This window comes from Pongo abelii, chromosome 13, assembly GCF_028885655.2.
Source record: "Pongo abelii isolate AG06213 chromosome 13, NHGRI_mPonAbe1-v2.0_pri, whole genome shotgun sequence".
In the NCBI taxonomy this organism is placed as follows: Eukaryota; Metazoa; Chordata; class Mammalia; order Primates; family Hominidae; genus Pongo; species Pongo abelii.
This window is the reverse complement of record NC_071998.2, coordinates 39247314-39259225: the sequence shown is the minus strand read 5'-3', so window position 1 is coordinate 39259225 and position 11912 is coordinate 39247314. Positions and strand designations below refer to the sequence as shown.

The 11912-nt window shown below is 43.2% G+C and overlaps 1 long non-coding RNA gene across 4 annotated transcripts in view; it reads right to left on the bottom strand.

Moving 5' to 3' along the window:
- The window catches only part of LOC129048070 (uncharacterized), a 34969-nt gene that overhangs the window by 18101 nt on the left and 4956 nt on the right, over window positions 1–11912 (bottom strand). For all 4 annotated transcript variants that reach the window (XR_008510100.2, XR_008510101.2, XR_008510098.2 and 1 more), the window contains exons 2-4: window positions 4934–5055; window positions 712–874; window positions 150–263 (exon numbers count right to left, since the gene is read on the bottom strand). This is a non-coding gene — a long non-coding RNA (uncharacterized LOC129048070). The remainder of the gene's footprint in view (window positions 1–149; window positions 264–711; window positions 875–4933; window positions 5056–11912) is intronic.

Genomic DNA, 11912 nt, shown 5'->3' with positions numbered 1-11912 from the left:
GGGCCCATGCCTAGAAGTGCTAGCTCTGTAAATAAACCCAAAGAAGCTGTGTTTGTAGATGTACACACATTCAGGCTGAGTGCAGCCAAATGAGATGACAGTTAACTCATTGACAGCCCTATGTGGTGGGAAGATGGGAGCCACAGTACCTTCGGGAAGTGAAGCAAACAGGGACATCTCTTGGGAGAGATGCAGACTTCGGTGTGGAATTATCGTCACTCATCAGGCTTCCTACCGACAGAGACACACACAGCGGGAGGCAGCTGCATGGTGAAAGTTCAGATGTATGCTATTAATAAAGACCAACACTTATAGATCACAACTACATTTAATCCTCACATTAGCCCTATGATTATCTCCATTTACATATAGGAAAATAGCAGCCCAGAGAAGCCCAAGGTCACCCAGCTGGGGGAACTAGGATTCAAAGTCAAGCAGTCCTACTCTAGCCGAAGACTCGATTTGACCCACCATGCTGCCTCCAACCCCGCTGCCTGCAACTGTTGTGCCACAGCCACCTTTGGCATGCATGCCATTCTTCCCTACTGCTTTAAGGTTGGTCAATGACAGTAACAGGACATTTTCCTGAAATTGTCACTTTCTCCTGCCCCAAAGGCAGTTCTTTTACCATGATAGCACTTCTAGCTTCCTATTTTTAAAGCATTTTAATAAAAACAGCTACTGTAGGAAGTGCAGGGGAAAAAAGCACACCTGTAGAACTCTTTATAAACAGGCCCTAGTGAAAGGGCAGCATGTTGCCAGGCGCAGAAGATGTCCATGCAGAGTCTATGGTGAGAGCTGCTCCAGAGGATCCATGGCCTGAAAACCCAACTCCAGCCAGTTTGCCAGCAGCTCGCCCCGGCACATCACAGGCCTGTCGAACGGTGTGAAAATATACCAGAAAGCTCTTCTTGACATTTCAGTTATTTTTTAAGAGGTTTTAGGTTTTGCTTTAAAGAAAAAGCCAATGCTAAAACTATACATATTCACAGACCAGCAACCAAACAATGTCTTACAGAGGCCCCACGGCAGGAGGGAGGAGCTGGAAATGCCAGAGCAAAAACCCCGTAAGGCTCAAATGGTGGGAAGGGCTCAAATACAATGTATGTAAATTTTTCCAGCCAAAAGCAGAGTCCTTGCTTAGCCTCAAAGATTTCCAGGAAATCCCTGATCCCATTAAGATCGGAGTGGTCAACAGTCACTGAATCTCATTTATGCCTCAGTTTCTTCTTCCTGCAACAGCATACCTCATCAGGTAGGGCTGTGTGAAAACCATTAGTTAATTCATGTTGAACTGCTTGAACCCAGAAAGCAAAGGTTGCAGTAAGCCAAGATCACACCACTACACTCCAGCCTGGGTGACAGAGCAAGACTCCATCTCAAAAAAAAATAAAGCTTGGGGGGTATCTGGCATATCATCGAAGCACTTATTGACTGTTTATTGCTATTATCATCAGCATCATCTAAGTTACCTTGGAATAAACAGGGAGATGAAGGGCAGGGCTGGCAGAATTTTTGATATTTTACATTGCTTCCCATTATCAGCTTTGAAAGACTCTCCCGTGTTTCCATTTTTAATTGAGAAGAAAATCAATTGCTCCTCCAAAGCTCAATACTACACAATAGCCAGGCACAGTGGCTCACACCTGTAATCTCAGCATTTTGGAAGGCCAAGGCAGGAAGATCCCTTGAGGAGTCTGAGACCAGCCTAGACATGGCGAGACCGTGTCTCTACAAAAAAAATTTTAATTACCTGGGTATGGTGGCTCACACCCATAGTCCCCAGCTTCTCAAGAGCCCTGGAGCTCAAGGCTGCAGTCAGCTGTGGCCAGGCTACTGCACTCCAGCGTGGGTGACAGAGTTAGACCCTATCTCACAAAAAAAAAAAAAAGAAAAAAAAAACTACGCAAAAGTATAAATGAGAAAGACATCAATGGACCAAGTTCTGTGTCTTGGAAGAAAACCTATCAGTCCATGTAGCCAACTCAAAACCTCACCAAAAAACTGACAAACTTCCAGAAATATTACCTCCCAGGAGAAATGTTATAATTCCAATGTACTGCCTAGACTCAACTCAGAACACCCAAATGTACACATAACTACCATTTCCTTCAAGTAACTAAAAAGCATGGAGAAATATTCATTCATGAGCAAATATACAAGTAAAAGCTAAAACTAAGGGTATTTCACTTGCAAGTGGTTGAGTTTTTCATAAATAACATGCAGTTATCCCCTCGCTTCATCCTGCAAATGAACCCAAAGAAATAGTCCACCTTTATTGATGGTTTTCAGCTAAAATGAGACAAGTTAGATCTCAATCATCTGTTAGCGGCATTCCCAAAAGAAGTCAAAGCCATCTACAAAGGGTCAGGGAATGGTGGGGTAGAGAAAAAGATGGAGCACTTGGGAAGTAACCTAATGAAAACTGACCTGTTAGGTGAATTAACCCAGGGAAGGATAAATCAGGAAACAAAATAAGGCATAACTCCCCTTTGGTCTTGTCTCTCTGTGTTCCTCATTTTATTCAGTAAACCCACTATAACGTATAGACTTCAGGATTCAGATTCAGTCTGCACTGAATGTGAGTTAAATCAGAGAAGGTTATCTACCCACATCACATACTGCCAATTAGGACAATATTGGTGTTGATTGATGTAAGGCCTTGAAGTAAACGGTAAAGACTTGAATACCCAATGAATTCTACAATCCTCCAAGTTTAACCTCAAATTACTGTCTGCTCCCCACTCACCCAGTTCACTTGGAGATGCTTTTACAAATCAAATGTGTATGAGCTTGTCAGAGACTGTTCTCTTTGGCCAAACCTCAGTTTATTCATAGCACCCTAAGATTTTCAACTGTTTTGTTGCTACCCCAAAACTGAAAGGCAGATATTGGTAATCAAGCCTTTGCTAATAGAACTGGGCTGCTGCCTTGTCAACTCTTTTTACAATTTCACTCAGATTCTGTGAAGCACCTGGTCCCAACTGAGCACGTGTCACACCTCTGATAACACAATATACAGATGTCGCTCACCTCTGTGTTTTCAAAAGGCAAATTCCATCTCCAACCTAGGATTTCCCAGGCTGCCCCTAAAGATATGGTTTATATGTGTATAAACAGAAATTAAATGTGAGGTTTTATGTGAGTGAGGAAAAAGCAGACAGTCCGGAATGGTTCTCCTGCCGAACATAAATAATGTTTGTTTAAGCAGAATGCTTAGGAGAGATTGCATGAGAGACTGCATGGTCAACATTCAGACCAGAAAGCAGAAAGCCTGGGAAACCTGCCTCCCTCTCCGGGACTTCATGATGGCCAGGGTGGCCTTCGTTACAAATCCTCTGAAGCATAGTAGACAAGCTGTGAACAACTTAGTTACCAGCTGAGCAAGTTGAGGAAATGTCTAGTGGTGAAGCCCAGGAGTGTGGTGACAAAGCATGTCATGGCTTGGTTTTCTTCTCCTAAGCCCCGATCATCATTTTTTAAATAACAGTAGAAGGGCCAGGAAATGGCTTGGCTGAGGCTAGTGAAGAATGGCAAAATTGTTCTTCAGTCACCCATCTACAGACAATCCCTGAATTACGATGGTTTGACTTACAGTTTCTCAACTTTACACAATGGTGCAAAAACAACACATGTTCAGTACACTTCTTCACTGACAATGGGGCTATGTCCAGATAAACTCGTTATAAATTTAAAATACTCTAAGTCAGAAACACACTTTTCATTTCTGATATTTTTGACTTATAATAGGTTTATCAAGACATAACTTGATTATTGAGGAGCATCTGGGTTCTGTCTCATGGCTGGAGGTCAGCATGTCTCAGTGCCAGAGCACAGGGCAGGTGCCAGCTCTGTGGACTCCTGAGCTAAGTTTCTTCAGCCTGCACACACCCCTCCCTGCTACAGTGAAGAGATTCCAGGTAACCCCCTAAAAGCAGGCCCCCATGACCTGAATTCTCCGCACCCTTTGCACAGTGAGGGTTTGCCTTCGTACTTGGCCAAGTATGAAGCAGGGATGGAAAACAACCAAAGTCCTCATCTAGCCCTGGTGGTCCTCGCTCGACCCTTCCCAGATGAGTGTTCATCCCTTCTCATCTCATCTCCTTCTTCCTGATTTCTTTTTCCATGACATACCTTTCCTTTTCCTCAGAGTTTAACACACTTTACTAAGCACCAACTCTGGGCTCCAAGGACACAGGGTTGAGAGCCTAGTCCCTGCTATAAGGGAGCTCACAGTCTAATTGGGAAGCAGACACACACCACAGCAAATGACAGTGTGTCCTACCACAGTTATGAAGTCCAGGTTCTGAAGAATCTCCAGCTCTTCTCCCTCATTTGGCTTCTTCCACAGTCAGCACCCAGTGATTGCTCTCTTTATTCCTAATCTTCTCTCACTGGGGCATTTGCAAAGGTCTTCTAACTGGATTAGTTAAATCTACTCTGGTCTCTACCAATCCACTTTCCACACAACAGCTAAAACTATTGTTATATTGCCTATAAAACTTCAGTATAAACTGATATATATGTATAAAAATAACTTAAATCTGTACTCTTGGGGCAGTTAGATAACATTTAAAACACTCAATCATAAATCCACCCTCCAGAAGTGACCATTCCAAGTATTTCAAATATTATTATCTAAATCTGCACTAGAAAGTTCATTAATTATACAAAGTTTATTAGTCACACAGTAGTGAAATAACTGGAGAGAAGAAACATGACTGCCCTTGTACAGATAATCTGAGAATCCAGCTACTATCGTTTGAACATGCCCCCACTCCACTCCAAAATTCAGCGGTTGACAATGTGGTGGTATTAAGAGGCGAGGCTTTTAAGAGGCAATTAGGTCATGAGGGCTCCTCCTCTCATGAAGGGGATTAGGCTCCCTAAAGAGACTTCACAGAGGGAGCTCATTTCCTTTCTGCCCGTCTACCTTCTGTCATGTGAAGACACAGCATTCCTCCCTTCTGCAGGATGCAACATCAAAGGCACCATGTTGGAGGCAGAGAACAGTCCTCACTGGCACCTCGATCTTGAACTTTCCAGCCTCCAAAACTGTGAGAAATAAATTTCTGCTCTTTAGAAATGCAAATCAAAACCACAATGAGATACCATCTCACACCAGTTAGAATGGCAATCATTAAAAAGTCAGGAAACAACAGGTGCTGGAGAGGATGTGGAGAAATAGGAACACTTTTACACTGTTGGTGGGACTGTAAACTAGTTCAACCCTTGTGGAAGTCAGTGTGGCGATTCCTCAGGGATCTAGAACTAGAAATTCCATTTGACCCAGCCATCCCATTACTGGGTATATACCCAAAGGACTAGAAATCATGCTGCTATAAAGACACATGCACACGTATGTTTATTGCAGCATTATTCACAATAGCAAAGACTTGGAACCAACCCAAATGTCCAACAATGATAGACTGGATTAAGAAAATGTGGCACATATACACCATGGAATACTATGCAGCCATAAAAAATGATGAGTTCATGTCCTTTGTAGGGACATGGATGAAATTGGAAATCATCATTCTCAGTAAACTATCGCAAGAACAAAAAACCAAACACCGCATATTCTCACTCATAGGTGGGAATTGAACAATGAGAACACATGGACACAGGAAGGGGAATATCACACTTCGGGGACTGTTGTGGGGTGGGGGGAGGGGGGAGGGATAGCACTGGGAGATATACCTAATGCTAGATGACGAGTTGGTGGGTGCAGCACACCAGCATGGCACATGTATACATATGTAACTTACCTGCACGTTGTGCACATGTACCATAGAGCCTAAAGTATAATAATAATAATAATAATAATAATAAAAAGAAAAAAAAAATTTCCGCTCTTTATAAACTACCCAGTCCGTGGTACTCCTGAGAGCACAAATCGACTAAAACACCAGCAAACCCAGTAGCCTGATGATCCAAGTCTAGTGTTGTCTTTGGTTCTATGTGCCCAACTCTGTTTGCCTGATCTGAATAGGGAAGTTTTTGACTAATCTTACTTTAGGAACGTTCACTTTAGAGTAACTAACCATTTATCAGGGTGCCTAGGGTTGGACAATAAGACTTATTCAAGTTCAGGGAGCAGGTTATACAAGTACTTTGGACCAGTTTGCTAGCATTTATGCCCATGCCAGAATTTGATCTGAGACTTGTTTTCATTGTAACACACCACCTCAGGTACTGAGACTGTGTGGGTGGAGACGCAGCCTCAGCCTCTCATGGATGGGAGCTACCCATCTTCACCATGATAACTTGGGAACTGCTGATCAACAAAAATGGCTTAAATCAGTTCATAAAAGACCTTCCCAAAACATGGTTTGAGTGTTATCAGTCCTGTGCTTTAAAATCTTTATACCTTCCCACTGTAGTTAGGACTGAACTCCTTAAAATATCCTGAAGCACCTTACAACAGCCCAGCCTCATTTCTGGCCACTCTCTCTGGGTGGCTGGCCTCAGTTCCATGAAGGCCCCATTCTCCTTCCACTCTCCACCTTCTCATGAGCCATGGAATACCAACCACCACACCCACAACCATCCACTCTTGTTAAATCAGGGCAGGGCAAGTATGGAGGCTATAAAATCCATGTTACATAAAGTCTTTAAATATTGACCAATTATACAACTCTTTTCCCCACTGCCTTGCAGCAAAGGCAGAGAGCTGGGCCCCTCCATCTTTGATAGCCTTTAGAGTTGGATGCTGCCTGAGATTCAGAGTCACCATCAAGGGTACAGAATCCTATCTTCACAAAGCCACCTCCTCCCTTCACCCCTCCTCCATTTCCCCATGGCACACATCCAGGGCACACTAATTTCAGGGCTAGGTCTGGATTTGTGGTGGAAACATAAAATTATTTTATTTATTGTACAATTATTTACAACATCCCTTCTTCTAATTGATCTTTCGTTTTGCTGAAAAACTGATCTTTGCAAAAACTGATCTTTTGTCTTGCTGAAAAAATGATGGGTGGGAATACAAAAGAAAGTGACCAAGAGAAGACTAAATTGTATGACATGATAACGGATGAAGAAATCCTAAGGGACAAGATCTGGCTAATTGGCTGGAGAGGCCTGGGATGAGGAGACAGAGGAGAAAAGGGAAGGAAGGGAAAGAAAAGGGAGGCAGGTCACATTTCAGCTGATATTCACAATCTGAGGAAGCTATTCCCGCTGCCTGAGCTAACTCCCATCCTCCCTTCTCCCTCAAAGCACACAGCACAGTCACTATTACTTATCCAGCCCTGGTGATGGTAACCTTAACTTTAGAAAACCCTTCCTTGAGGATGTCAGAAAAGACCCCTTTCTCCCTAAAGGCTGTGGGACAGGAAAGGGAAACAGAGGAAAGGCTTTCAGAAATCAAGGATGTTGCAATCACTTCTCAGGGACCACGGCAGGAAGCAGAAGTGCAAGGCCTCCTTCACTGCAGGTTCTCCTCAAAGCCCCACCATACATCAATTCCCAGAAGCAGCCTGTAGCAATCCCACCCTCATCCTTCTCCATGGATGGTAGCTCTGTCCTTTCAGTCACTTAAACCCAAAATTTTGGCATCATGCTCAGTCCTCTTATTCCCAGCTCACATCCAATCAGCAACTTCATGTGGCCCACCTTTGAAACACATGCAGAATGTGCCACTTTTCTCATGGCCCCCACTTCTCCCCACCAGGTGTGAGCCTGCATCACCTTCTATGGAATAAGCCTTCTACTAGGCCTTGCTTCTACCTGTGCTCCCCTACAGCCAGTGCTCCCCTCCAGCCTGTGCTCCCCTCCATAAGCAATCAGGGTGACCACAGTGATGATTTTCACAGACACCAGATCTTGGCACTTCTCAGGTCCAAGCTTGATGTTGGCACCCCTCAGAATATGAGCCAAATTCCTGGCAATGGACTGTGAGGTGCTCACTGGCCTCCTCACTGCTCTCTGAACACACCTAGACAGAAACATGCCCACCTCAGGGCCTGTGCTCTAGCTGCTCCCTGACAGCCTTCTCTCATCTCCTACTTCAGGCCTCTCAAATCTCACCTTCTCAATGAGGCCCTTCCTGATTGCTCCATTAACTAAAACCTGTGCCTCCCAGAACCTGAGCCTCTTCATCCCAATGACCTTTTCCTTGTTGCCTTCTGACATATCAGATCATTAATATGCTTATTATTTAGTATGTGTTATTTTAATTATACATTATATAATTGCTCATTATTTACTGTGCTTATTTATTATTAATGTTTATCTCCCCCTCACTAGACCATAAGCTCCACAAGAGCAGGATCTGAGTCTGCTCTGTTAACTGATGTAGGCCCAAACACCCAGAAGAGTGCATGGCACCCAATAGACGTTTTTGGAAAGAATGAATAGGTATAAGTATATATATATATATGGATGGATGGACGGATGGGAGGGACAGAGGCAGGGACGGAGGGAGGGACAGAGGGAGGGATGGAGGGAGGGAGGGACGGAGGGAGGGAGGGACGGAGGGAGGGACGGAAGGAGGGAGGGACGGAAGGAGGGAGGGACGGAGGGAGGGAGGGACGGAGGGATGGAGGGAGGGACGGAGGGATGTGGTCAATGCTATGACAAGGCATCCCATCCATCCTGATGACCAGAGCTAAGTCAGCTGCAAGGGGTTGTGGAGGAGGAAGTAGGCAGATCTATGAGGTGGCGGCTTACATGACAGGACATATGGAGGGAGAAGACAGGGTTCCTGAGTCCCCACCTACCACACAGGGAACTCGCTGGACAAGTAGAGAAAATGAACGCCTGGAAGAAGCTGAAGACCACCTGGGGGCCATCTGGGCGGGCTCCCTGGGAGGTGCCCTGGGACAAGAGAATGTTAGAATGACTGACCCAGGACTCTGAAAGAGGGGCTGTACAGGGTGGGGAAGGGCACTGTGATAGTCTTAAGTCAGGCAGGTTCCTGGAGCCCACGGGAAACAAAGGTAGGAGTCTCATGGAATCTTCCTGAGCTTCTTAACCAAGAAGATAAATGCTTCCTAAATACCATCGTTTGGGGTTTTATAAGACAAACTCCAAGATGTGACTATGTGTTACCAAATCACAAGAAGAAAATACATTTTTCCTTGGTGTATCCAAAGGAATTGTTTTCTAGAGTGAAGAGAATCCAACCTAAAGTGATTAACTGTTTCAAACCAAGAACTTAAACACTGAATGATCTCTTCAAATAACCTTCAACTCCTGGCTGTAATCATTCCTTTTTACAGATTAGTCTTATAAATAAACATCGTGTAAAAAAGCCCCATTGGAATCTAATCAACATTTTTGTATCTGTGTTCTCAGAAGCAATTATTGAATAGATCTGGATGCTAACTCTATACTAGGTACAGTGGAAGATCATACACAAACACACACACACACACAGTTACTGTTCCTAAAGTTTTTTCAACCTATTTCTTAGGTCATACACCTGTAAACTGCATGCCCCTTTAAAAGTATTCCAAAATTCATTCTTTTCTCTCAATCTGAATGAAGAGATTATTCTTGCATCTCTCTAGCGCTCCCCTTCTTCCAAGGTACCATTCAAAAACTATTGTCCACAAGGTTTGTTCTACAAACCTCATTTCCTCTAATCCCCTGAGCAATCCTGTGAGGACTTTGCCAAGTTGTATGACCTCTCTGAGCCTCAGTTGCCCGCCTGGAAAGGCAGGAATAACAACAGAGATGGGTTGTGTGGATTGAATGAGATGGGATGTGCTGGTGCTTTTAGAACTCAAAGGGGCTTTACGCAAGTGATACTCGCATGAGTCCATTGTCCATCATAAATGAATTTTCCCAGGTCCTCTGTGTCCTGCATTTTGGCTGTACCATAACCTCTCATTTATCAAGAAGCCAAACAATCTAAACTGTCAAGAACCAGGATATTTTAACACTCAGAGCTGACCCTGAGACACTACAGGATCCAATGAGATTTCTGAATCATAAAAGATAGATTGAACTACATGTCTGCATGGCATGTGTATTTTATTGTATTCTAAACTTATTTGAAAAACTTATGATGAGTACTTGGCAGTACTTCTCCATGTGTGTTCCAACAGGTTTTACACAATAAAAGGCTCTATCGTCAGAGCTGAAAAATGTTGCTTCTTTCTGCTCAATGTTCATCCCTCCCTTCCCTGGAAACTACACCTCAGTTTTCCTTTGGGGACCCACCCCACCCCTTCAGCCCTCATGCAGTTCATGTAGTTCACACGAGATTGACCCCACACATACACACTGCTCCGTCCAGGAGTGGACCCCAATTCAAGCCTGGATGATTAGTATTTTCTGTTGCTACAATGATCAGCTCAGGGATCAGCATAAAACTCAAGCCCAGCAAGACTCAATTCAGGGACTTTTACTGGAACCACTGGGAAGCAAAAGCCCTTTTCTCTCCATTGGGATTGCTAGCTAAAAGGATATTGTAAGGCCTATGTAAGAGGGCATTGTAGAAGAAAACAAAGCCAAAAGATGAAGACCAAGACCTCATTGTATCACTGACACCCCTGGTTCCAACTATGCCTAAAGTCAACAGAGAAAGCCCTAGACTGTTCAACTGCCTGAACCAATAAATCCTCTTTTTTGCTTAAGCACTTGTAATTGCAAGAATGCTGATTCATACACTGGGTTATACAAAGTTAAACAAGGTTTCTTTACTATAGGGCTTCACAGAGCTTCAAAATATTAACATGCATTATGAATCTCCAACAGGGAGATATAATATACAGCACTACTCAAACTTATGTGTCCAATGAATTTTTTTTTGTAAGACCATATCATAAGGCTTGTATTCCACAGAAAACACCTTGGGAAAGGCTAATACATATTACCTGTAGGTTAACCGAATATTAAAATACTACAAATCCCTATTCCCTTATTATTCTGGATAAATGAGACAAATGGGAATTCATTTATCCAACACTGTTGATGCATTTCTCCAGACTTTAAAAATGTATGTATATAATTTTTTATTCTTTTTTACTAAATTGGGGTCATAAGCACAAACCATGGTATATTTTTCCAGACTTAATAAAATATGTGTGTATATACAGTCTTTTTTTTTATTATTATACTGGGGTCATAATTCCTGAGCTGCTATACTTTCGAGTTCTGCATTTTAAAATATTTTGGGCCTCTAGTCTTACTGCCAAGCTATCAGCTGTCACTTTGCTTTGTTTAAATGTGTCTACCTCTAGCAGCAGCCCCTAGTGCTCCGCTGTGAGCTAGTAAGCAAAATGAAAGAAACTCAGTGGAATTGTGTGTTTAGAAAACAAAAGTCGGGGACGGGGGCAGTGTGCTGAGAGTGAGAGCCAGGGTAGCGGAATGTACTGAGTAGAGTAAGTTTCTGTACATGAAATCTATGTCGATGTGTCGATGATTTTGGCAATTTAAAAGCCACTTATTTCCAGGTTCCTGCCTTGGTTTTGGACAGCTAAAGTTTCCAAATAACTGACCTTCGAATATGGGAATTGTTATACTACTTAGCCAAAAAAAGAACCACTCCAACTTGATAGTAAGCACTGAACTCTGCTTAGAAACTTTAAAATGAAAAATTCTTTTTTTAAGGCCAGGAGCGTTCATAGTCCAAAAATTCCATTTCTTCATAAGTCATCCATTGGCACAGAAGTCAAATTTCAGTCATTTTTCAGGCGTTTTTTTCTGCCTGTAACTCTCGAGTCACTGCCTGTTTAAAGGGTATTTGCGGACTCCTCTGTTTTATGATCTTATAATAAAATAGATGGGGATTTGAGGCAACAGGGAGGTAACTAAACTCCCTTGTTGTTGTTGTAACTATAGCCTTGGGCCTAAGCAGGTAGGCAGAGGCATAGGCAGGCAGGCTGGCTGGTCTGGGTAACAAGGCCCATGAAAATCAGTGTTAGATTCAATCACAGCAGTGGAAACTCTCAAGTCTTTTT